A 26,904-nucleotide genomic window follows, 5' to 3' on the forward strand; every position below is an offset into this window, starting at 1 on the left:
CAAGCAACAGCCTCAAAACCTGAAAGATCTGTAGAAGATCTGGAGGGGGCCAAAATCCCTGCTGCAGCGTATGCAAATTTGGTCAAGAACTACAGGAAACGTCTGACCTCTGCAAATAAAGGTTTCTGTACCAAATATTAAGTTCTGTTTTTCTATTATATCAAAAACGTATTTCATACAATAAAATGCTAATTAATTATGTACAGGAAAGATACAGTACAGACCAAAAGTTTGGACACCTCATTTAAAGATTTTTCTGTATTTTCATGACTATGTAAATTGTACATTCACACTGAAGGCATCAAAACTATGAATTAACACATGTGGAATTATATGCTTAACAAAAAAGTGTGAAACAACTGAAATTATGTCTTATATTCTAGGTTCTTCAAAGTAGCCACCTTTTGCTTTGATGACTACTTTGCACACTCTTGGCATTCTCTTAATGAGGTAGTCACGGGAATGGTCTTCCAACAATATTGAAGGAGTTCCCAGAGATGCTTAGCACTTGTTGGCCCTTTTGCCCTCACTCTGCGGTCCAGCTCACCCCAAACCATCTCGATTGGGTTCAGGTCTGGTGACTGTGGAGGCCAGGTCATCTGGCGTAGCACCCAATCACTCTCCTTCTTGGTCAAATAGCCCTTACATAGCCTGGAGGTGTGTTTGGGGTCATTATCCTGTTGAAAAATAAACGATGGTCCAACTAAACGCAAACCGGATGGAACAGCAAGCCGCTGCAAGATGGTGTGGTAGCCATGCTGGTTCAGTATGCCTTCAATTTTGAATAAATCCCCAACAGTGTCACCAGCAAAGCCCCCCCACACCATCACACTTCCTCCTCCATGCTTCACGGTGGGAACCAGGCATGCAGAGTCCATCCGTTCACCTTTTCTGCGTCGCACAAAGACACGGTGGTTGGAACCACAGATCTCAAATTTGGATTCTTCAGACTAAAGCACAGATTTCCACTGGTCTAATGTCCATTCCTTGTGTTCTTTCGCCCAAACAACCTCTTCTGCTTGTTGCCCGTCCTTAGCAGTGGTTTCCTAGCAGCTATTTTACCATGAAGGCCTGCTGCACAAAGTCTCCTCTTAACAGTTGTTGTAGAGATGTGTCTGCTGCTAGAACTCTGTGTGGCATTGACCTGGTCTCTAATCTGAGCTGCTCTTAACCTGTGATTTCTGAGGCTGGTGACTCGGATAAACTTATCCTCAGAAGCAGAGGTGACTCTTGGTCTTCCTTTCCTGGGGTGGTCCTGATGTGAGCCAGTTTCTTTGTAGCGCTTGATGGTTTTTGCCACTGCACTTGGGGACACTTTCAAAGTTTTCCCAATTTTTGGACTGACTGACCTTCATTTCTTAAAGTAACGATGGACACTCTTTTTTCTTTCCTTAGCTGCTTTTTTCTTGACATAATACAAATTCTAACAGTCTATTCAGTAGGACTATCAGCTGTGTATCCAGCAGACTTCTGCTCAACACAACTGATCGTCCCAACACCATTTATAAGGCAAGAAATCCCACTCATTAAACCTTACAGGGCACACAAGTGAAAACCATTCCCGGTGACTACCTCTTGAAGCTCATCAAGAGAATGCCAAGAGTGTGCAAAGCAGTCATCAAAGCAAAAGGTGGCTACTTTGAAGAACCTAGAATATAAGACATATTTTCAGTTGTTTAACACTTTTGTTAAGTATATAATTCCACACGTGTTAATTCATAGTTTTGATGCCTTCGGTGTGAATGTACAATTTACATAGTCATGAAAATACAGAAAAATCTTTAAATGAGAAGGTGTGTCCAAACGTTTGGTCTGTACTGTATATCTTGGTACCGTGTTAGCCAGTTGATAGAAAAATATTTAGAATTAAGAGTCTCAATTCTAATTAATATGTAAAAAATCATACAATGTGATTTTCTGGGGTTTTTTTCTTCTTAGATTGTGTCTCACAGTTGAAGTGTACCTATGATATAAATTACAGACCTCTCCATTCTTTGTAGGTGGGAAAACTTACAAAAATCGGCCGTGTATCAAATACTTATTTTACCCACAGTGGGTGTCAGAGCAGTCCGGGCCCCGACTGTACTATTACTACTCGCTTTTACAGGGCATTTGCCCATTTTGTTCTTACATGGAGCAGTTGGGCAGAAGGCACTGTATGAATGGGAGGAGGGTGCTGCATAGTAATGGCTGCAGCAGGTCCATTGTTTCTAGTTCCCAGTACACTACAGACAAGGTTGTGCTGAATATTTCATCAGGGCACAGGTGGAGTGGAGGAGTGCTCGCTGCTCGCCTATTCCCATTTACTTCTGTTCTGCCTTTATCATTCCAATGACCATTAGCAATTCTGTTTGTTCTTAAATATACATTACAGGGTCTATAGTAAGATACTCCTTGTGTGCTCGCTCTTCGTTACCATTGTTACATGGAGGCAAGTAGAAGGTTCTCTAACCCAAGTGAATTAGAAATCTTGACTAGATACAGTATGGTTTCCAGACCGGTCAAACTTGTTTGATAAGATTTTTCTGCCAACGTCACAGGTGGGTGTACAAGGGACAGAATTAACTTTCTCTTCTGTGTATTTTTTTTACCTTAAAGGGAGTCGGTCATCTCAAAAACACTGTTTAAAGGGCCACTGTCACCCCCCTCCATCCGTTATAAACTAAAAGAGCCACCTTGTGCAGCAGTAATGCTGCATTCTAACAAGGTGGCTCTTTTAGTTTTAGGTTCAAGTATACCCCAAATAAAGCGTTTTTATACTTAGCCACAATTCCTGTCTCTAGCCAGGGAGGCGGGTCCTCACTCCCCAGCTCTAACCGCTCCTCTGCCGTCACTCCAATCCTCCTGCGCTTTCGGCGCCGCCCCGTCAGCGCTGTGTATGTTTCAAAACCGGCGCCTGCGCAGTGTACTGCTGTGCTGCGCAGACGCAGTAAGCTCTGGCCGTCTGACGTCCCAGCCAGGCTTGCAGACTGCGCCTGCTCGGGCATTGCGGCCAGCCACTTTTGGAATCCCTGCCCCGCACTGTGCATAATGCATAACAGTGCGGGGCGGGGATTCCAAAGGTGGCTGGCCGCAATGCCCACGCAGGCTCAGTCTGCAAGCCTGGCTGGGACGTCAGACGGCCAGAGCTTACTGCGTCTGCGCAGCACAGCAGTACACTGCGCAGGCGCCGGTTTTGAAATGTACACAGCGCTGAGGGGGCGGCGCCAAAAGCGCAGGAAGATTGGAGTGACGGCAGAGGAGCGGTTAGAGCTGGTGAGTGAGGACCCGCCTCCCTGGCTAGAGACCAGAATTGTGGCCAAGTATAAAAACGCTTTATTTGGGGTATACTTGAACCTAAAACTAAAAGAGCCACCTTGTTAGAATGCAGCATTACTGCTGCACAAGGTGGCTCTTTTAGTTGATAATGGCTGGAGGGGGGTGACAGTGGCCCTTTAAACTAATGACATGGTCAAATTGAGGAATTGGTTCCTTTAAAAAAAAAAAAAAAAAATCAGACCTCTGGTGTAATGAACATCACGAATAAAAAGCGGTTTGTCTGATATGCAAATGAGCGTGTTTGGTGCACCCTTAATATGGCCACAAGTGCTCAGGGCACCACTCCGCCCCTCATTTACCATGCCTGTCTGCCTCCCCTTATGTAGATTGACAGCGCTCTCTTGGCCAGAGAGAGCGCTGACTGCAAAGAGTGTCAGTGTGTGAATACAGCGTTACTGCAGTGCTCATCTCTGCTGCAGCTGGTTCACACACCGGTCAGTGCAGCGAGCGGCCACAGCCGACAGGAGGGAGTGCTGCGATCGTCCCTGCAGTAAGGCCGGGTTCACATTAGCGTATGCAGCGTACACCTGCGTACCGATCTGCATGCATCTTGCATACACATATTTAACATGCATACGCATGCGTTATTTCACGGTGTAAGGCGAATGCAATATGTTGCATTTTTTGAGGCATCAATTTTAGCGCAGACATGCACATGCGGAGGAGTGCGTCAAAACAAAACATGGGAACGCATTGGTGCACAAGTACATGCGTACTTCACACTAACGTCCAGGAAATGATTTCACCACCTGCAAAATCACTGCTGTATAAAAGGGGTCTGGAGACAGGAAGTCCATTACGCACAACACTCGGGATGCGAGCACAACACTCGGGATGCGAGCACAACACTCGGGATGCGAGCACAACACTCGGGATGTAACTATAGAAGCTATGAAAATGTCTGTCTTACACTGCATTCTGTACTTATGTTTTGTTTTCTGCTCCTTCTAGACTGTGTGGTTTTCCTGTCCTGGATTGCTCCTGTGGCCCTGTGTAAGTATGAGTATGTGTACTTTTCAATTACTATGCTGCTCTGCCCAGTCTCTCACACTGCCCAGTTTCACACCCTTCGTCACTTTGTGTCTAAAGGTACCTTCACACATAACGATATCGTTAACGATATCGTTGCTTTTTGTGACGTAGCAACGATATCGTTAAGGAAATCGTTCTGTGTGACAGCGACCAACGATCAGGCCCCTGCTGGGAGATTGTTGGTCGCTGAGGAAAGTCCAGAACTTTATTTCGTCGCTGGACTCCCTGCAGACATCGCTGGATCGGCGTGTGTGACACCGATCCAGCGATGTCTTCACTGGTAACCAGGGTAAACATCGGGTTACTAAGCGCAGGGCCGCGCTTCGTAACCCGATGTTTACCCTGGTTACCAGCGTAAAAGTAAAAAAAACAAACACTACAAACTTACCTACCGCTGTCTGTCCCCGGCGCTCAGCTTCTCTGCACTCCTCCTGCACTGGCTGTGAGCGTCGGTCAGCCGGAAAGCAGAGCGGTGACGTTACCGCTCTGCTTTCCGGCCGCTGTGCTCACAGTCAGTGCAGGAGGAGTGCAGAGAAGCTGAGCGCCTGGGACAGACAGCGGTAGGTAAGTATTTAGTGTTTGTTTTTTTTACTTTTACGCTGGTAACCAGGGTAAACATCGGGTTACTAAGCGCGGCCCTGCGCTTAGTAACCCGATGTTTACCCTGGTTACCCGGGGACCTCGGGATCGCTGGTCGCTGGAGAGCTGTCTGTGTGACAGCTCTTCAGCGACCAAACAGCGACGCTGCAGCGATCGACATCGTTGTCGGTATCGCTGCAGCGTCGCTGAGTGTGAAGGTACCTTTAGGTTTTCCTTTTTTTCCCTTGTAGACTGTGCAGGGCTGCTGTTCTGGTGTGATGCTGCTGTCCCCATGTTGTGCTGCTGTTCCAATGCTGTGCTGGTGTCCTGGTGATGTGCTGCTGTAACACTTCTGTGCTGCCTGCTGTGCTGTTGGACTACTGCCTGTAATTTAAGTGTTGGCCTTCAATTTTTTTTATTTTTTTTTTGCTTTGGCTACATTGTGTTTGGCTCTTTTAAACAAGTTCAATTTTTCTTATCTGTTGTTTTCTGTAGGGATTCACTTGACTGCTGCCTGCTTTTCAAACATGTCCTCCAGTGAAGACCTGACTGCTTCCCAGGGTGGACATGACACGGATTATGTATTCACATTTGATATACTGATTGATAAGTATTGACTGGCAATACTACACATGTGGTAAATCATGTATTTTCTTTACAGGAACCTTCCAGTGTGGAAGAGCATGAGCAGTCAAGTGGAAATGAATCTTCCCAGGGCCATCAAACTCAAATTCCTGAGGAGTAAAGATGGGGTGTAAGTATTCTTTTCATTATCAGACTTGTAATTGGATTTTTATTCAGGTTTGAATATTTAAAACTGTATGACTTATTTTCTTATTTTATTTGCTCTATAGGTTCAACAACGTGAGGAAGGTCAACATGTCATTGACAATGACCTGCTCATTACACTGGTTCAAGAGAGTGTAGCGTTGTGGGACCCCCGTGATTGTAATCATTCCCACTCAGTATTGATTCGACGACTCTAGGAAGAAGTGGCCTGATCGCTGTTGGATAATTGGGACCATGCAAGGCCACAAGTCAGAAATGATTTTCGTAAGTATTGCAATGTGGTCTCTGTTTTGCTGTAAATGTTGGTGCCCTTTCTTACAATTAATTTTTTTTTCTTCCCCCTTCACAGTGCAGAGAGTAAAAGTTTGTTGGCGTTCGATGAAGGATCGCTTTAACAAGGATATAAGAGGAAATTCGGGTTAAAAGTAGTGCTGCTCCAAAGCTCTCGAAATATAAATACAACCATATGCTTTCTTCTCTGAGGCCTGTGGTTGCTCAGCGAATGGGAGTATCTTTTGTTTTTCTTTTATTTTCCACACAGAACCTGGAGCAGCACAACACAACCGGGATCTTCCTCTGTTGGAGCGGCCCCTCATCGACCAGCCAACGAACTGTCTCCACCAGCAATGGAGCAACCAGGCAGGCTTCACAGGCTGGGAAACAGGCAGCTGGTCCATCAGGTGTTCCCCTCTCCCAGCCCTCTGCCACTGGTTTGTTGGGACTTATCAGCGGCAGAGGGTCTGGGAGAGGTCAGTCATGCTCGAGTTTATTCACTTAAGCTCGGTCTTCCAGGATGGGATGAAGGTGATTGGAGATAGACTGGACAGTGGGTTCACTCAGGTGAATACACTTTTCCAGGAAGTCCACAGATGCCTTGACCACCTGGAAGCCGACCTTCAGAGATCGGCGAGACATTTTTTTTTTTCAGCAATAGAGCAGGGCGTGTCGAAAAACCTTACGCATAAACTGCAGATGAACGCCATGCAGGCCTGCCAGGCTGCTTACAGCCAGGCATTACAGCAGCAGTCCTGAAGCTATCAGCCACAGGCCAGATTTTACCAGCATCAACAAGCACAGCATCGCTGGCCTGTTCCCCCAGTTCATAGCTACAACACGCTCCAGAGTGCAGCAGGCCTGCAGCAAGCAGCATCCACCATGCTGTACAGTCCAGCACCACTCACTGCTACAGAAGCCAAAACTTCCACTCATCCAACAAAGAAACTCTGAAAGACTCCCACTAGTGACTCGGCACCACACAGTAAAATGAAGACCCGGAGCAAGAAATGTCAGCCAAAAATGGTCCTACAACCTCCACCCTCACCTCCCAATGTATCTCTGTTGTCTAGTATGTCAGTACCTTCCCTTGGTTCTCGCCCTTCCAATTTGTCTATCCATTCCCACAGTTCATTTCCTAATGTGTCGTCTACTCTCAATGTGTCCCATCCAGGAGCCAATCCTTCAATTTATTGCCCCTTCCCCTGTAACCCTTTCAGCATCGAATGTTACCCAATCAGCACAGCTCAACACCCCCAAGGTCCACAATATCTCACCATCATACAGACCCCAAAACATAAAACCAATTGTTTAATGCAAAATAAACAGATGGCTATGGTTGTTAAATAAAATGTTTTATCTTGTTTGCACAATCCCTGTTTTTTCTTTGTGCTTTTATGTGAAAACACACACGTGTGTATTGTATTGTTGAGTCAAGTTGTAATGGGTGTTTAACTGGAGGTGTTTTATTAGTAGTAAAGTCAGCAAACATATAACATTAACTTAAAGTGTATTAAACCATATCGTCTTGCCATGCAAGATGTCCAATGTCCGAAACAAAGTAAGCAGCGAACTTATCCTTCATCTGGGCAACTTCCACTGTAGTCCTCAGAGGGTGATCACGGTAATCCAGCAAAGTGCTAGCAACAGGTTCGTCAAGTTCTATTTGTTGTCGCTCTTTTGCCAGGATGTAATTGTGCATAACACACGCTTTGACCACATCATCAATTGTCTCAGTTTTTAGATTGATTGGTGTTCCCAAAATGCACCATTTAGATGCAAGGAAACCAAAGGCACACTCCACAGTTCTTCGTGCCCTTGTCAGTCGGTAGTTGAAAATCCTTTTGGTGTGATTCAAGTCTCGACTCAAGTACGGTTTTATGAGGTTGGCACACATTTGAAACTCCTCATCCTCAACCACAACAAACGGCAATGGCGGTCCTTCAGTGTTCGGAAGAGGTTGTGGCGGTGGAAAATTAAAATTATTACCATACAAACATTTGCCCTTGACAGAGTTTTTGAAAGTCTGCGAGTCATTTCCTTGTCCAAATGAGCCAATGTCAACAAATCGACACTCAGCATCTGCAATTGCCATGAGAACAATAGAAAAGTATTTTTTATCATTGAAATACTCAGATCCACTTCCAGCAGGTTTCAGAATCCGAATGAGTTTGCCGTCCACAGCCCTCAAACATTTTGGAAAATAACAAATTTCATTGAATTTTGCTGCATTTTTCAGCTAGAGTTCAGTTGTGGGAGGAATTCTGCATGCAGAACGTCACAAAGCACGGCAGGTGTCTCCAACAATCCCAGAAAGGGTAAAACACTAATCCTGAATTGAAAATGTAGAGATCTTAAGGTCTCTTCGGTAGCCAGGAATCTGCAGAACAGATATGGGAAAAAAAAAAAAAAATCAGTACGTGGCTATTATAAACAATAATATAAACGACGTGTTCATTTTTCAAAATTACGTACCTCAGGCTCATCAACAGACATTCCTCAGCAGAAATTGCTCTACGTAGTTGCGTGTCCTGCCTGGTGATGGATCCTCGCACACGATGCAGCAGTTCATTGAAGCTCTGTTCCGACATCCTCTTGTATTCGAAAAACTTCTCCTGATTTTCACGTAGCTCAGTGTACAACGAGTGGTAGGCTCCACGGCTCTCTGGGACTTCAACGATGGGGTGTAGCCAGTAGTGACAACAATGTCTTCTACGTCTTGCTCTACTTTACAAGCCACAGCAAAAGGCAAAAGACAATTTCATTTCCAAATCCAGATTACAATAGAAGCTCTCAACGCTAAGATCCATCTTGCAGCAGCTGGATGCAGCAGCAAAATCTATGAGGATTTCATCTGTGTAGGAGATAGATAGATAGATAGATAGATAGATAGATAGATAGATAGATAGATATACACACACACAGAATCCCCATGAGAAACGCCCATTGGGTGTGGCTTTTGTCAAGGAAATTCTCCTGGAACAGCATTTGCCGCATATTGAAAATTTGAACACATGCGCAGAAAAAAAAGCGAACACGCATACAAAAACGCATACAAACATGCACACGCAGCGTTTTTTGGTGTCATGCGAAAGCAGATGCAGATAAAAAAAGCAGTGTAAGCATGCGTTTGAATGCGTTTTGGCATGCGTTTGCGCCTGCAGATGATACACTGTACACAGATATGTTAATGTGAACAAGCCTTAAGGTACCGTCACACTAGACGATATCACTAGCGATCCGTGACGTTGCAGCGTCCTCGCTAGCGATATCGTCCAGTGTGACATGCAGCAGCGATCAGGCCCCTGCTGTGCTGTCGCTGGTCGGGGAAGAAAGTCCAGAACTTTGTTTCGTCGCTGGACTCCCCGTAGACATCGCTGAATCGGCGTGTGTGACACCGATTCAGCGATGTCTTCGCTGGTAACCAGGGTAAACATCGGGTTACTAAGCGCAGGGCCACGCTTAGTAACCCGATGTTTACCCTGGTTACCATCCTAAAAGTAAAAAAACAAACGCTACATACTTACCTACCGCTGTCTGTCCTCGGCGCTCTGCTTCTCTGCTCTGGCTGTGAGCACAGCGGCCGGAAAGCAGAGCGGTGACATCACCGCTCTGCTTTCCGGCTGCCCGGCGCTCACAGCCAGACCAGAGAAGCAGAGCGCCGAGGACAGACAGCGGTAGGTAAGTATGTAGCGTTTGTTTTTTTACTTTTAGGATGGTAACCAGGGTAAACATCGGGTTACTAAGCGCGGCCCTGCGCTTAGTAACCCGATGTTTACCCTGGTTACCGGGGACCTCGGGATCGTTGGTCGCTGGAGCGATCCGGATCGTTGTCGGTATCGCTGCAGCGTCGCTTAGTGTGACGGTACCTTTACACTGCGCTTGCACATCAAACATTTCTTTTTCAGGCAGCGCTCACTCCGGCCAATCTACATGGGGGGGGGGGGGGAATGGGCCAGGCATGGTAACGGAGGGGCAGACCGCTGCACGGAGCGCTTCTATACTGAAGTTTTCATCTTCCAGTAAGTGCCGAAACATGTGGCGGAAACCATAAAGGAAAAAACAAAAAAAAAAAAACTGGACTGAACTTTAAGCTGCTATACGTGCAAATTGTAAAAACCATGTTCACACCGTGGCCATTTTAGAGAGAGAAAAAAACTTAAAAGGGGTTGTCTGTGATTGTAATATTGATGACCTATTTGTGGATATTTGATTTCAAACTGGAAGTATTGAAGAGAATGTGAGATACGCTGCAACCCGGCCGCTTGTGCTGTTCATAGCGCCTGGCAATGTGTACTTCTGGCGGCCATGGCACTAGGCCAGGGGTGGATTAAGGGTAGCCAGGGCCCCGGGCTGTTCACACACTGTGGCCCCCCCCCCGGTCATGTGACGGGGGTCATGTGACGGGGGTCATGTGACGGGGGTCATGTGACGGGGGTCATGTGACGGGGGTCATGTGACGGGGGTCATGTGACGGGGGTCATGTGACGGGGGTCATGTGACGGGGGTCATGTGACGGGGGTCATGTGACGGGGGTCATGTGACGGGGGTCATGTGACGGGGGTCATGTGACGGGGGTCATGTGACAGGGGTCATGATATACCCGACCCAGATTATTCCAGAAAAATGGCCGGGCCCTACTCTACTGTAACCTATTAAATATTTGTTAAAATCTGCAATACAATTTAGGTGTATCTTGACCAATATCACCACATACAAGGCACAAATACCACCGCAGCATGACCAGACTACAAATTACAACCACAGTGATCGAATAATATCACATACAAGGAACAAATACCACCGCACCATGTCAAGACCACATATTACCACTTGGTGACCAAATAGCACATACAAGGGACAAATACCACAACACCATTTCCAGACCACATATTACCACCACATAGTGACTGAATAACTACAATACTGATCAGTAATAAAAAAAATTAAAAAATAAAAAAACAATACTATCACCATAAGTGCCAGTATTCACAGGAGATCTGTACTTAGTATGCAGTGTCTGTGTAGAGGTAATACAGTGATCACTGGTGACATTGTACACAGGACCTCTGTATATAGTATACAGTGTATAGTGTCAGTGTATAGATAACACTGACTCACCAGTGACGTCTCTAGGTGAAGTCCTTCATCTTTCATCCAGCACAGACCGCCATCATTTCTCGTTTCTGCAGGAAATAACACAGTTATCTCGAGCTCCGCTTGCAGAACACATTACTTAATTTTTCACAACTTCTACATTACACCACATGAAGAAAAAAAGGCGATATAGTGTCACTCTGCACAGTAACAGGACCACCCCCCCATTTAAAACAGTATACTCAAAAAATAAAAGAAAAACACAGCACTGCAGTAATAATATCCCTTAATTAGCCTCTATGGTAATAATATCCCCCATCCTGGCCCCGTGTGTCTCATTCCTGGCTCCAGCCATATGTTCTCCCATCCTGCACTCATGAGTATCCATCCTGCCCCATGATCCAATCCTGCCCCATGATCCAATCCTGCCCCATGTCTTTCATTCTACCCCGTGTCTCCAATTATGCCCGTGTCTATTCTGCCCATGCCTCCAGTCCTGCCCCCAGTGTGTCGAGCAATCTGCCCCAGTGTGTCCAGCATATTACCCCAGTGTGTCCAGCATATTACCCCCAGTGTGTCCAGCATATTACCCCCAGTGTGTCCAGCATATTACCCCCAGTGTGTCCAGCATATTACCCCCAGTGTGTCCAGCAATCTGCCCCAGTATGTCCAGCATATTTCCCCCAGACAGTGTGTCCAGCATATTACCACCAGTGTGTCCAGCAATCTGGCTCAGTGTCTCCAGCATTGCCCCAGTGTCTCCAGCATTGCCCCAGTGTCTCCAGCATTGCCCCAGTGTCTCCAACATTCATCTGCCCCAGTGTGTCCAGCATATTACCCCCAGTGTGTCCAGCATATTACCCCCAGTGTGTCCAGCATATTACCCCCAGTGTGTCCAGCAATCTGCCCCAGTATGTCCAGCATATTTCCCCCAGACAGTGTGTCCAGCATATTACCACCAGTGTGTCCAGCAATCTGGCTCAGTGTCTCCAGCATTGCCCCAGTGTCTCCAGCATTGCCCCAGTGTCTCCAGCATTGCCCCAGTGTCTCCAGCATTGCCCCAGTGTCTCCAGCATTGCCCCAGTGTCTCCAGCATTGCCCCAGTGTCTCCAGCATTGCCCCAGTGTCTCCAGCATTGCCCCAGTGTCTCCAGCAATCATCTGCCCCAGTGTGTCCAGCATATTACCCCCAGTGTGTCCAGCAATCTGCCTCAGTGTCTCCAGCATTGCCCCAGTGTCTCCAGCAATCTGCACCAGTGTCTCCAGCAATCTGCACCAGTGTCTCCAGCAATCTGCACCAGTGTCTCCAGCAATCTGCACCAGTGTCTCCAGCAATCTGCACCAGTGTCTCCAGCATTGCCCCAGTGTCTCCAGCATTGCCCCCCTTAGTGTCTCCTGCATTGCCCCACCCCAGTGTGTCCAGCAATAGCAAATGCAATCATTTGAGGCCCCCAGTCCCGACTGTGCCCTCCTCCAGCATCATTGCCCTAGTGTGTCCAGCAATCATCTGCCCAGCCAGTCCCCAGACTGTGTCCTCCAGCATTTCCCCCCCCAGTGTCTCCTGCATTGCCCCCCCCCCAGTGTCTCCTGCATTGCTCCCCCCCCAGTGTGTCCAGCAATAGCAAATGCAATCATTTGAGGCCCCCAGTCCCGACTGTGCCCTCCTCCAGCATCATTGCCCCAGTGTGTCCAGCAATCATCTGCCCAGCCAGTCCCCAGACTGTGTCCTTCCACATTGCCCCCCCCCAGTGTCTCCTGCATTGCCCCCCCAGTGTCTCCTGCATTGCCCCCCCCCCAGTGTCTCCTGTATTGCCCCCCCAGTGTCTCCTGCATTGCCCCCCCAGTGTCTCCTGCATTGCCCCCCCCCCAGTGTCTCCTGCATTGCCCCCCCCAGTGTCTCCTGCATTGCCCCCCCCAGTGTGTCCAGCAATAGCAAATGCAATCATCTGAGGCCCCCAGTCCCGACTGTGTCCTCCTCCAGCATCATTGCTGCCCCCCCAGACCCAGTGTGTCCAGAAATCAGACTGCCCCAGTCCCAGACTGTGTCCTCCTGCTCCCAGCATTCTGCCCCTGGCCCCCCCATCCCCAGTGTCCGACTCCTCCGCTCCGCCTCCACCGTTAGGTTATAAAAAATAAAAAAAAAATTCTCCAGTCCTCACCTTACCAGCGATCCAGGCGGTGAGCTCCCTCCAGCAGCGCGCACTCGCCAGAGACTGACAATGACGTCAGACGCCGGCGACGTGTGCGCTGCGCGCCTGCGGCCATAGGAAACCGCCGCAGGCAGCGCCGCCAGGGGCCCGGTGAGCAGATGAGACGGGGCCGATGCGGGCCCCCTCTCTCTGCCCACCAGGTCCGGGGGGGCTCCCGGCACGGCATGGCAGTGAGAGTGACGGCACGGCAGGGGCACGGCGGCCGGCCGCACGGGCCCGGCACATAAGGAGGAGGAGGTTAACGCGTCAGCGCGTGCGCGTCGCCACTGCGGCGCCGGCAACAACAGCAGTCTGACAGGGGCGGGCGGCTGGTGACTCACGGCCGGGGGTGCCACTGTGTGTCACTGACAGTGACTCACTGTGCTGTCATATGATGCGAATCGATCATGCGAGTAATGCCCTGAATGATGGCGGCGGCCAATCTGTGCGGCAGCCCAGGGCCCCCCCACACCACTGGGCCCTGGGCTACCGCTCAGATTGACCCTCTTATAATCCGCCCCTGCACTAGGCATCAGCTGAGGCCAACAAGTGGTAAAGAATTAGTCATCAAGATCACAGTCCCCGACAATTCTTTAAAGGAAGCAGTAACAAAGACATTTATTAATCCAACAGGATAAATCTGCATCGGTCATACAAAAACAGAGGCTATGTATGTGCTTCACTTCACTAGTGACCATCCATTACATTGCTAGGCAACAATAAACATTCTGTGACTACACCGCACAGAACACGGAACATACAGATGATAGTTATGTGGATTACATAGACAAGTCATTAGCGTCACAGTCAGAAACCAGACGATCTTTGCCAGCCACTGCCGAATCAAGACAGTGAGTGATTCGCACACTCAGGATTTCCCTGGAATTCCCACGTGGGTGGGCAGTCACGTGACAGACGTCCTCCAATATGAGAGAAATGATAGAAGGATGAGACCACTTGGCACATAATGGAAACTATGCAAATACATACATGTGGTCACATAACCGCCCACCTGCACAGGGCATACGGGGGAACCCCGTCTGTGTGCAACGAGGACTGGCACAATTCAGCAGTCACAGAGAGTAACTGGAGACTTTTCTACTGAGACTGGACAACCCCTTGTGAAATCAAACAATTACCTACTGTGTAATTCAGGTTTTTATAGTTCATTTATTTTAAATGATTTTCTTTTTGATTAGCCATATGACTAGCTCAGCTGGAATCTAAGACTAGCCATACACATAATATGGCTGTAGGCCCTAACGATGCTTCGGCTAATAATTCAGCAGACTGCTGTATACAGGAGAGCTCACTCGACAAACCGCTCACGTATTCTGTGAGAGCCGCAGACATGTCAGCCGGCAGCATATCCCAGGAAGAACAATCTGATCATAAATCTGAAAACTCACAGTCAGCATCTCTCCCGACTAGTCGGCTGGTGACCCCCATACTCAGTAGACTGTCGACCAAACCAGTCGAGTTCAGCTGACATTAGCCCAATGTGTATGGGGGGCCTTAACTCTCTATGACAGACAGGATCATGATTAAAAGTTACACCTTTATATACAGTAGATAATACAGACTCCACCATTCACAACAGGTGACGGTCAAAGCACACCTCCTGCCCTTCTCTTCACAATGACCTTTGTCCAGAAAGCTTTCCTGCGCAACAAATTTTTTATAATTGAAATACTTGGATCCACTTCTAGCAGATTTCAGAATCCGAATGTGTTTGCCATCCACAGCCCTCAAACAGATTGGAGAAAATGAATCACAGAAAGGAAGGGATAGTGGAGTAATAATTAGTGGCCATTAGATTTTGATATGAAACATTTTTAAAAAATACATTTAACATAAAAAGAGGATTTAAACAATAATTAATTTTCTGATATCACATTTCCAATATCCACCACATATCAGATCTGCATGTACAAGTCAGGCTCAGGAGCTGTGCGAAACTTCATGTAAGGCTGGTTCTGGCTGTATTATACAGGTGATACCCACCTCAATAGCAACCGCAGGCACCAAGTGGTCAAGTAGAAGGGGGCTCCCTCTGTCACCTCATCAGCTCCCCCATACAGTGACTATAAAGTGCCAGATACATAAGAAAAGCACCGTACACTATAATGTGTCTACATCTACATAATAAAAATGCAATGTGAAAGAGGTCAAAAGTTTAAAAGTTATCGACTATCCAAAAGATGGGCGTGCGACTGCCGTGGCTCTCGCCTATCTCGTTGACCAGGGCCAAGAAGAGCCCAACGAATGAAGCAGAGATCGATCATGCACACTGTCATTCCATTCATCCTAATAAGAGCACCAAAGATCTGAGTCTCAGGCGCTCCCAAGACGAATGAATGGAACGGTAGACTGCATGATCGACCTCTGCTCCATTCATCCGGGGCTTTTTAGAGCCACGTTTTCTCAATTAGGTCGGGGCCACACCGGTCAGACACCCAACCATTGGAAAGTTTAAATGTTAAACACCCCTCCAGACTGCAGTTTTCTGCCCATTGGGTGGAGCCGCATATTCATTACTGTAAATGAGCGGCCCCACGTGACCGCTCATACAGTAGAAGGTGCGGCCAGGACAGGAAGCAGCGCCAGCGAGGGAGCCAGGTGAGTATTTTAATAACAGCGGGCGGGCGCACAGGGGGTGGGAGGGGGGTGGAGACATGGATTTTTATTTTAAACACGAGAAACAAAAAAAAAAAAAAAAAAAAAAGGAATATTAATATCTTTTCTACAGCAAACGCTGCTGCAGAGAAGATATGAATGGCGGCTTCAGCACCAGATGCAAGGGACAGCGCTAAACTTTAGCGCTGTCTCCTGCACGGTGCGTGTGGTACCCAGTCGGCACATGGGCGGCACACGTGTGCCACACTGATGTGCCACAGAAACGGATAATTCCGGTACCGATTTTTCCGGGACCGGAATTATCTCGACGTGTGGGACTGCCCTCAAACAGTATTCTTCATCAATCTGGCTCCAACTTTCTCTGATTGCTGTTGCCAGATCAGCTTTGCAGGTTGGAGCCTTGTCATGGACCATTTTCTTCAACTTCCACCAAAGATTTTCAACAAGAACAAGAAAAAAGCTGAATGGCACTAAGAAACAGGTGAGTACTCACTGTTTGAGCAGTCTTAGCAGAGTCCAGTAGGATGAGCGGAGTCGACAACCCCACCAAACGGTAATCCACTGGAATAAGGCGTGCTTGCTTGAAAAAACATGAGTGGAAATCCAAACATGAAGAAAATAGCAGCACCACACAAGTCTTCCAGTAAAAAAAAAATCTTTGTCCTTTATTTTAACAGCGTGCTGTGGACATGGTTACAGAGGGCAGGATAACTGCAAGACGAACTGGTTAGGTTAGTAGACATTAACCTAACCAGTCAGTCTTGCAATTATCCTGCCCTCTGTAACCATGTCCACAGCACGTTGTTAAAATAAAGGACAAAGGTTTTTTTTTACTGGAAGACTTGTGTGGTTCTGCTATTTTCTTCCTGTTTGGACTTTCAATTGATGGGATAAGAAAATTGTCCAAAATAGCAACATAAACTTGTGTATTTATTTTAGACTAGATGGTGGCCTGATTCCAACGCATCGGGTATTCTAGAATATGTATTTAGTTTATTTATGAAGATTTCAGAATAATGCAATGAAAACACAGGATTCGGCCAGCCAGCCGCGACCAATTAGCGAAGCGTGGTTCAAGTCCCGTGCCAATTCGTGGCCGGACTGCGATTGTCGCTGATTATTCGTGGCCGGTCGCGACCAATCAGTGAAGCCAGGGCCAGCTGCAGGTTTCTGGGGGGCCAAGGCGAAAGAGTGTAAAAGCCCACGCAGCATATAACACAGCCCACGCAGTATACAACAGCCCACGCAGTATATAACACAGCCCACGCAGTATATAGCATTTCGTTTAGCTTTTCTGAATGTAAATCCCATTTCCTTTAGGCGGTTTCTTACAGTTCAGTCAGGCGTTGACTCCAGTTTCCACCCATTCGTTCCTCATTTGTTTTGTTGTGCATTTCCTGTTTTGGAGACATATTGCTTTAAGTTTCCGGTCTTGAGACTCTTGACGCTTTGATGTCTTCCTTGGTCTACCAGTATGTTTGCCTTTAACAACCTTCCCATGGTGTTTGTATTTGGTCCAGATTTTCAACACAGCTGATTGTGAACAAACAATATCTTTTGCAACATTGCGTGATGATTTACCCTCTTAAAAGTTTGATAATCCTCTCCTTTGTTTCAATTGACATCTCTCGTGTTGGAGCCATGATTCATGTCAGTCCACTTGGTGCAACAGCTCTCCAAGGTGTGATCACTCCTTTTTAGATGCAGACTAACGATCAGATCTAATTTTATGCATGCGTTAGTTTTGGGAATGAAAATTTACAGGGTGATTCCATAATATTTCCCTCATAATTGAGTGATTCCATCATTTTTACCCTATCCTAGGTTTAAAAAAAAAAAACAACCATTACTGACTACCATATTTTGTGTTCTTGATTTCTTTTAGTGTTTCTTAAAGCCATTAGTGTTTCTTAAAGCCAGAAAGTTGGCATTTGAAATGACTTTAGTTTTGTGCCATATCTTTTATCTGATTTTTTTATACAAAATTAAACAACTGATTGAATATCCTCAAAGGCCGGTGATAACATAATTTTTGCCAGGGGTTGTAATTTCGCACCCACAACTTAATATTTGATTGCACACAATTTGGAATAAATAACTGCAAACAATAACTTCCTATAACCATCAACAACTTCTTACACCTCACAACTGGAGCACTCCATTTGCAAACTGCTCCCGGTCTCTCTTTTTGAAGTGTGCCTTCTCTCGAAAGAAATTTTAAGCTCTATCTACAGGTGTTGGAGAATATGGGGTCTATAAATTTCTTTCCAATCAACTATCATATCCAGTGCAATATTATATTCCTCTTATAAAGTGTGAAACGGAGACAAACAAAAAAAATCTCAGTAGGTGGCAGAGCTCAATTCACACCTCCAGCAGATAGCTGGGACCAAGCTATGCCTGGCAGGAGGATTCCTACTGAGGAGATCAAATCTAATTACCTCAGAAAAGAATTCCCCCAGATAGGGGGTGCCGCAATTTCATAAGGAGTTATGGACTTATCATACGTCCCAGCTGTACACCGGTTACATTTTGGAGATCTCAGGAACAGGACAAATTTTGCACCGTGGTCTCGACCTGTTCTAGCACCCAGGAGTAGGAAGATTCGCAGAACGGCCAGTACAAGCCGGGAAGGAAAACAGTGTTTGGTCTGCAAGGGTAACAGGGGCCCAGCCAGATCCGATGGCGCCAAAACCCCAGCCATATGACCTTCTACAGGAGTCTGAAGGTGATGCAGTGATCACCTGAGCAATACTAAGAAAATCTTGAAAACATGACCTGTTGGTGGCTCTTGAGGACCGAAGTTGGGGAACACTGGTGTGTGTGTGTGTGTGTGTATGTGTGTATGTGTGTATGTGTGTATGTGCGTATGTGCGTATGTGTGTATGTGTGTATGTATATATTATATATATATATATATATATATATATATATATATATATATATATATATATATATATACACACATACACACACACACACATATATACATATATATACACATACATATACATACAGTTATATGTAAAAGTTTGGGCACCCCTATTAATCTTAAGCTTAATGTTTTATAAAAAAAAATTTTTGCAACAGCTATTTCAGTTTCATATATCTAATAACTGTTGGACACAGTAATATTTCTGCCTTGAAATGAGGTTTATTGTACAAACAGAAAATGTGCAATCTGCATTCAAACAAAATTTGACAGGTGCATAAGTATGGGCACCCCACCAGAAAAGTGACATTAATATTTAGTAGATCCTCCTTTTGCAAAAGTAACAGCCTCTAGTCGCTTCCTGTAGCTTTTAATGAGTTCCTGGATCCTGGATGAAGGTATTTTTGACCATTTCTCTTTACAAAACAATTCCAGTTCAGGTAAGTTTGATGGTCGCCGAGCATGGACAGCCCTCTTCAAATGATCCCACAGATGTTCAATGAGATTCAGGTCTGGGGACTGGGATGGCCATTCCAGAACAGTGTAAATGTTCCTCTGCATGAATGCCTGAGTAGATTTGGAGCGGTGTTTTGGATCATTGTCTTGCTGAAAGATCCATCCACTGCGTAACTTCAACTTTGTCACTGATTCATGAACACTATTGTCAAGAATCTGCTGATACTGAGAGGAATCCATGCGTCCCTCACCTTTAACAAGATTCACGGTGCCGGCATTGGCCACACAGCCCCAAAGCATGATGGAACCTCCACCAAATTTTACTGTGGGTAGCAAGTGTTTTTCTTGGAATGCTGTGTTTTTTTGGCCACCATGCATAACGCCTTTTTGTATGACCAAACAACTCAATCTTGGTTTCATCAGTCCACAGGACCTTCTTCCAAAAAGAAATTGGCTTCTCCAAATGTGCTTTTGCATACCTCAGCCGACTCGGTTTGTGGCGTGCTTGCAGAAACTGCTTCTTTCGCATCACTCTCCCACACAGCTTCTCCTTGTGCAAAGTGCGTTGTATAGTTGACCGATGCACAGTGACACCATCTGCAGCAAGTTGATGCTGCAGCTCTCTGGAGGTGGTCTGAGGATTGTCCTTGACTGATCTCACCATTCTTCTTTTCTGCCTTTCTGATGTTTTTCTTGGCCTGCCACTTCTGGCCTTAACAAGAACTGTACCTGTGTTCTTCCATTTCCTTACCATGTTCCTCACAGTGGAAATTGACAGGTTAAATCTCTGAGACAGCTTTTTGTATCCTTCCCCTGAACAACTATGTTGAATAATCTTGGTTTTCAGATCATTAGACAGTTGTTTTGAGGAGCCCATGATGCCACTCTTCAGAGGAGATTCAAACAGGAGAACAACTTGCAAGTGGCCCCACTTTAAGTAGCTTTTCTCATGATTGCATACACCTGGCTATGAAGTTCAAAGCTTAATGAGGTTAGAAAACCAAAAAAAGTGCTTTAGTAAGTCAGTAAAAAGTAGGTAGGAGTATTTAAAACAAGAAGATGATAAGGGTGCCCATACTTATGCACCTGTCAAATTTTGTTTGAATGCAGATAGCACATTTTCTGTTAGTACAATAAACCTCATTTCAAGGCAGAAACATTACTGTGTCCAACAGTTATTAGATATATGAAACTGAAATAGCTGTTGCAAAAAAAAAAAAAAAAAAAACTTTTTATAAAACATTAAGCTTAATATTAAACAGGGGTGCCCAAACTTTTTCATATAACTGTATGTATATATATATTTGTCTGGTGTGCGCTTAAGGTGACTAAATATATTATTTAACCTTGGGCTGCTCTTTTATCTCAAACCACACATCCATGTTCTCAGTTTTAACTTCCCATGCTACCGGGGCTGGTTTCTGGCCCAATATCCCTTTTATGGACCAAGCTTATAGCTAGTGAGGAACTCGTAGCAGTCCTACTGGGCTGGCAAAGCTCTGTTTCACTTTTGTTATTGGATGGGGCCTCTCACCTGTCAGGGTTGTGAGCAAGTGTGGAGCCCCGTCAGTGGCTCTGTGGGCCACCTTCTTTCACTCCCAATGTGGACAGGGGGTGTCTGCCTGATCTCTCCAGTGTCATCCTTCATTGGTGTTAAATGAGATTTAGATCAGGCCTCATTGCTGGCCACTTCAGAACTCTCCAGCCCTTTGCTTCCATCCATTACTGCGTGCTTCTTGAAGTATGTTTGGGGTCATTGTCCTGCTGGAAAAGCCATGACATAGGACAGAAACCCAGCTTTTTACACTGGCCAATACATTGTAACCCAAAATCCTTTGATAATCTTCAGATTTCATGATGCCGTGCAAATAGTCAAGGCACCCAGTGCCAGAGGCAGCAAAACAACCCCAAAACATATTTGAACTTCCACAATCTTTGACAGTAGGTACTGTGTTCTCGTTGTAGGTTTCATTTATTTTTCTCTACACAGCAGAATGATGCGCTTTATTAAAAAGCTCTATCTTGGTCTCATCTGTCCACAAGATGATTTCCCAGAAGGTTTTTGGCTTAATCCTGTACATTTTAGCAAACTGCAGTCTAGCTTTTTTATGTCTCAGTGTCGGCAGTGGGGTCCACCTGGGTCTCCTGCCATAGCATTTCATTCAAATGTGGACGAATAGTTTGCGCTGAAACTGATGCAACCTGAGCCTGCAGGACAGCTTGAATTTCTTTGGAAGCTGATTGAGGCTGCTTATCCACCATCCAGCCTATCCTGCCTTGCAACCTTTAATCAATTTTTCTTTGCTGTCCAGGGAGATCAGCTACAGTGTTATGGGTTGTAAACTTCTTGATTAGATTGCGCACAGTGGACAAAGGAACATCAAGATCTCTGGAGATGGACTTGTTGAACAATATCAACAATCTCAAGGTTACAATTTTGGTTCTCAAGTCCTCAGACAATTCTCCAAACTTAAGGTACCTTCACACTCAACGACGCTGCAGCGATACCGACAACGATGTCTATCGCTGCAGCGTCGCTGTTTGGTCGCTGGAGAGCTGTCACACAGACAGCTCTCCAGCGACCAACGATCCCGAAGTCCCCTGGTAACCAGGGTAAACATAGGGTTACTAAGCGCAGGGCCGCGCTTAGTAACCCGATGTTTACCCTGGTTACCAGCGTAAACGTAAAAAAAAACAAAACACACTACATACTTACCTTCTGCTGTCTGTCCCCGGCGTTCTGCTTTCCTGCACTGACTGTGAGCACAGCGGCCGTAAAGCAGAGCGGTGACGTCACCGCTGTGCTTTCCGGCTGGCCGGCGCTCACAGCCAGTGCAGAGAAGCACAGCGCCGGAGGACAGACAGCAGAAGGTAAGTATGTAGTGTTTGTTTTTTTTACGTTTACGCTGGTAACCAGGGTAAACATCGGGTTACTAAGCGTGGCCCTGCGCTTAGTAACCCGATGTTTACCCTGGTTACCAGTGAAGACATCACTGAATCGGCGTCACACACGCCGATTCAGCGATGTCTGCAGGAAGTCCAGAGACGAAATAAAGTTCTGGACTTTCTGCAGCGACCAACGACATCACAGCAGGATCCTGATCGCTGCTGCGTGTCAAACTGAACAATATCGCTAGCCAGGACGCTGCAACGTCACGGATCGCTAGCGATATCGTTCAGTGTGAAGGTACCTTTAGTGTGGCTAAGGCTGGTTTCACATTTGCGTTTAAAGCCGCAGTGTTTTAAACGCATCCGCAAGTGGTGAAAAAAACGCATGTAAACGCATACAAACGCTGCGTTTTTTTAGACGCATGCGGTTAAAAACCGCCACGCTTGTACGCGTTTACATGCATTTTTTCCTGCGTTTGCGCTTTTGGTACGCATGATGAGAAATTTCACAAGCTGGTTTTTGTTCATTCTGCTTGACAAAAAATGGAATAAAAAGCAATCAAAAATGTCATGTGCCCGAAAATGTTACCAATAAAAATGTCCCGCAAAAAACAAGACCTCACATGACTCTGTGGACCAAAATATGGAAAAATTGTAGCTCTCAAAATGTGGTAACGCAAAAAATATTTTTTTAAATAAAAAGCGTCTTTCAGTGTGTGACAGCTGCCAATCATAAAAATCCACTAGAAAACCCCTTATAAATAGAAATCAAACGCCCTTCATCAACTCCTTAGTTAGGGAAAAATTTAAAAAATGTTTTTATTTCCATTTTCCCATTAGGGTTAGGGCTAGGGTTAGGGTTTGGATTCCTTTGGGGTTAGGGTTAGGGCTTGGATCCCTTTGGGGTTAGGGTGTGGATCCCTTTGGGGTTAGGATCCCTTTTTCATCTTGATGGTGGCTTAGGGTTAGGGCTAGGGTTAAGATCCCTTTATCACCTTGATGGTGGGGGGTGGCTTATCAGTGTCTAGACTTGTTTTTCTCTATAGAAACGCATGCGTTCAAAAACGCAACCAAAAGCATGTGTTAAAAACGCATGCGTTTACATAGACAGCAATACGTTTTTTTTTACGCAATTGAACGCATGCGTTTTTTTGCGGCAAAAAAAGCCTCAAGAAATTACTACATGTTGCATTTCTGCGCCAAGACAAGCATCGAAATGACGCATGCGTCGTCAAACGCAGCAAAACGCGTACAAAAAATATAGTTCTTACCGATAACGGTATTTCTCTGAGCCCATGACGGCACCACGGAAAGAGGGGATCCGCCCACCAAGGACAGGAAACCTACGGATAAAAAGGCGGTACCACTCTCCTGCATCAGTTTGTTTACATAGAGAACGATGGGAGACTACTAAGGCATTTGCAAATTTTAACTGTTTAGCCTAATAAGATACCGCGTGACTTTAACTACAAATAGATTATGAATAGACTATGGCACTCTTTAAATGTGCGCACCCATAAGTGAAGGGAGGGAATGTACGGGTGCCGTCATGGGCTCAGAGAAATACCGTTATCGGTAAGAACTATATTTTTCTCTGATCGCCCATGACGGCACCACGGAGAGAATTGCATAGATAGTACATTCAGGGAGGGACCACCGCCTCTAGAACCCTTTTACCGAAAGTAAGGTCTGAAGAGGAGATTAGGTCCAGTCTATAGTGCCTATAGAATGTGGATGGTGAGGACCAGGTAGCAGCTCTACATATCTGGTCAATGGAAGCTCCGGCCTTCTCCGCCCAGGAAGTTGCTACTGCCCTTGTTGAGTGAGCCTTAACCTCCCCGGGAGCGGACATCCCACTTGCCGAGTATGAGAGACTGATGGCGTCTGTGATCCATCTTGCTATGGTGGCTTTAGATGCTTTTTTCCCCTTCCGGGGACCCTGAAAACACACAGAGAGGAATCCTCCCTACTCTCTCTAGTGACTTCTAGGTAATGTAAGAGACACCTTCTTAAATCTAGTGTATGTAATGTTTGTTCCTCCTTATTTTTAGGATTGGGACAGAAGGAGGGGAGAGATATCTCTTGAGACCTGTGAAATTTTGAAGCCATTTTCGGGAGATATGCTGGGTCTGTTTTTAAAACGACCCTATCCTCTAGAAATTGTGTGTGAGGAGGGTTGGCTGAGAGAGCCTGTAAGTCGCTAACCCTGCGGGCCGAAGTGAGGGCGACTAATAGAGCTGTTTTGAGAGATAGCGTTTTTATTGTAGATTCGTGTAATGGTTCGAATGGAGGATTAGTCAGGGCTTTAAGGACCAAGTTTAAGTCCCATTGTGGAACCACTTTTACTGGCAGAGGCCTCGATCTTCCTGCTGCTCTGATGAATCTAGAGACCCACCTATTTGAAGCCAAGTCAAAATTGAATAATGCTCCCAATGCCGCCACGTGAACTTTTAGGGTACTAGTGGCTAACCCCATCTCCAAGCCTTTTTGTAGGAACTCCAATATGGAATTAAGGGGAATCTCTTTCCCTATTTTTGCACCTGAAGAAGACAAACTTTTTCCATATTTTGCCGTACTGTTTTGTTGTAACCGGCTTCCTACTTTTTAACAGAGTTGAGATTAACCCCGAAGAGAACCCTCTGCTTTCTAATATTTTCCTCTCAAGAGCCAGGCTGTCAAGTGCAAGTTCTTGACTCGTGGATGACATACTGGGCCCTGTGACAACAGATCCTGGAGGTCTGGTAATACCCAAGGGTTGGATATTGACATCTTCCTCATCCATGAGAACCAAGGTCTCTTCGGCCAGAACGGGGCAATTAAGATGACCAACGCCCCGTCCTCCCGAATCTTCCTCAGCACTGCTGGAATCAGAATGAGAGGAGCGAAGGCATAGACCAGATGGTGACCCCAAGAAATCAGGAAAGCGTCCACAGCTACTGGGTTCCCCAGGGGAGATAGGGAGCAAAAGGAGGCTACTTTTTTTGTTTAAATGGCTCGCGAAGAGATCTATTTTGGGAACACCCCATTTTTGTGTGATCTGGGTAAATATCACTGGATTTAGTTCCCATTCCCCCTGTTTTAGGCTGGATCGACTGAGGAAGTCTGCCTTGTAATTGTCTACTCCCTTTATGTGTAGGCTTGTCAGGGATAGAAGGTTGCTCTCAGCTATTTGAAGGATCGAGTTGGTCACTTCCATTAGATTTTTGGAACGGGTACCCCCCTGATGATTTAGGTAAGATACTACCTCCCGATTGTCCGACATCACCCTTACATGGTGAGATTGAAGGACTCCCAAGAAATCCTGAAGGGCAAATTTTACTGCCAGGAGTTCCTTCATATTGGAGGAATTGTTTGCAAGGGACGGGGACCAAATGCCCTGGGCTACTAGGTCGCCCAGATGAGCCCCCCACCCTGAGGGGCTTGCGTCCGTAGTTAGGACCTTCGAGATCGGGATTACCCATGGGACTCCCTGGGAAAGATTTTCCTGCAACGTCCACCAAGTCAGAGTGATTGGTGCGAGGAGACAATGTTAACCGCCCGTCTAAATGCTCTCCTAGAAGGATTTGCTCTGACAGTAGCTGCCATTGGAGATCTCTTGAATGTAGTTGGGCCCACTGGACCGCCGGGATGCAAGAGGTCATAGAGCCTAATAGGGACATGCCCTGACGGAGTGTTATGGAGGGAAGAGATTGTACTCTTAACACTAAACTTTTTATCTTTTGTATTTTGCTCTCTGGGAGCCGACATTCCATTTTTTTGGAGTCTAGAGTGAGCCCTAGGTACTCCTGAACCTGAGAAGGCACCAGTCTGGATTTTTCTAGGTTTATTAGCCAACCCAGATCCTTTAGAGAATGAATCACTAAGTCTAGTTGACTCTTGCAATGTTGCGGGGAGGAGCCTATCACCAGGAAATCGTCCAGATATGGTACGATCAGGGTGTTTTCTTCCCTGAGGTGAGCCATTACCTCCGCGACCAGCTTTGTAAAAACCCTCGGGGCTATTGCTAGGCCAAATGGTAGAGCTGAGAACTGGAAGTGGCTTAGGACTCCCTTGATGTGGACCGCCATTCTGAGGAATCTTTGGTGATCCTTGTGTATTGGGATGTGATAATATGCGTCCTTGAGGTCCAGGACCACCATGAAGCATTGAGGAAACAGCATTTTGATAGATGATTTTATCGTTTCCATCTTGAATGCTTGAACCTCTAGGTAGTTGTTTAGGTTTTTCAAATTGATAATGGTCCTGAAGGAACCATCTGGCTTCTTTCTCAGGAATTGAGGGGAATAGTACCCTTGCCCTCTTTCTTGAGGGGGAACTTCCAGGAGTACTCCTTTTTTTACTAACCCGACAACCTCGTTTTCTAGCGTCAACTGCTCTTCTGCCGAGGATCTTGTGGATGTTATCTTGAACGAGGGACGAGGGCACCTCTTGAATGTTAACCTCAGTCCTGATTCTATGATGTTTAGTATCCATCGACTTGAGGTAATCTTTTCCCAGGCTGGGAGAAAGAGAATCTCCCTCCCACCTGGGGCGAACCTTCATTGTGAAGGTTTTTTGTTGTCGTTGAGGTTTTTGTTAAAGATAAACCCCTTATTTTTGTTCTTCTTATCTTCCCATTTCCCCTGGCCTCTCCCTGGGTTCTTACGGAAAAACCTCTTGTTCCGAAAGGGCTTCCTATAAGAGGGGAGACCCAGAGAGGGGAAGGACTTTTTCT

At 46.1% G+C, this 26,904-nt stretch overlaps 1 protein-coding gene across 2 annotated transcripts in view; it reads right to left on the reverse strand.

Annotated features, from left to right (window-relative positions):
• RFFL (ring finger and FYVE like domain containing E3 ubiquitin protein ligase) overlaps positions 1–26,904 on the reverse strand; it is a 152,827-nt gene that overhangs the window by 109,114 nt on the left and 16,809 nt on the right. The window lies entirely within an intron of this gene.

Source organism: Ranitomeya imitator, chromosome 3 (genome assembly GCF_032444005.1).
Source record: "Ranitomeya imitator isolate aRanImi1 chromosome 3, aRanImi1.pri, whole genome shotgun sequence".
In the NCBI taxonomy this organism is placed as follows: Eukaryota; Metazoa; Chordata; class Amphibia; order Anura; family Dendrobatidae; genus Ranitomeya; species Ranitomeya imitator.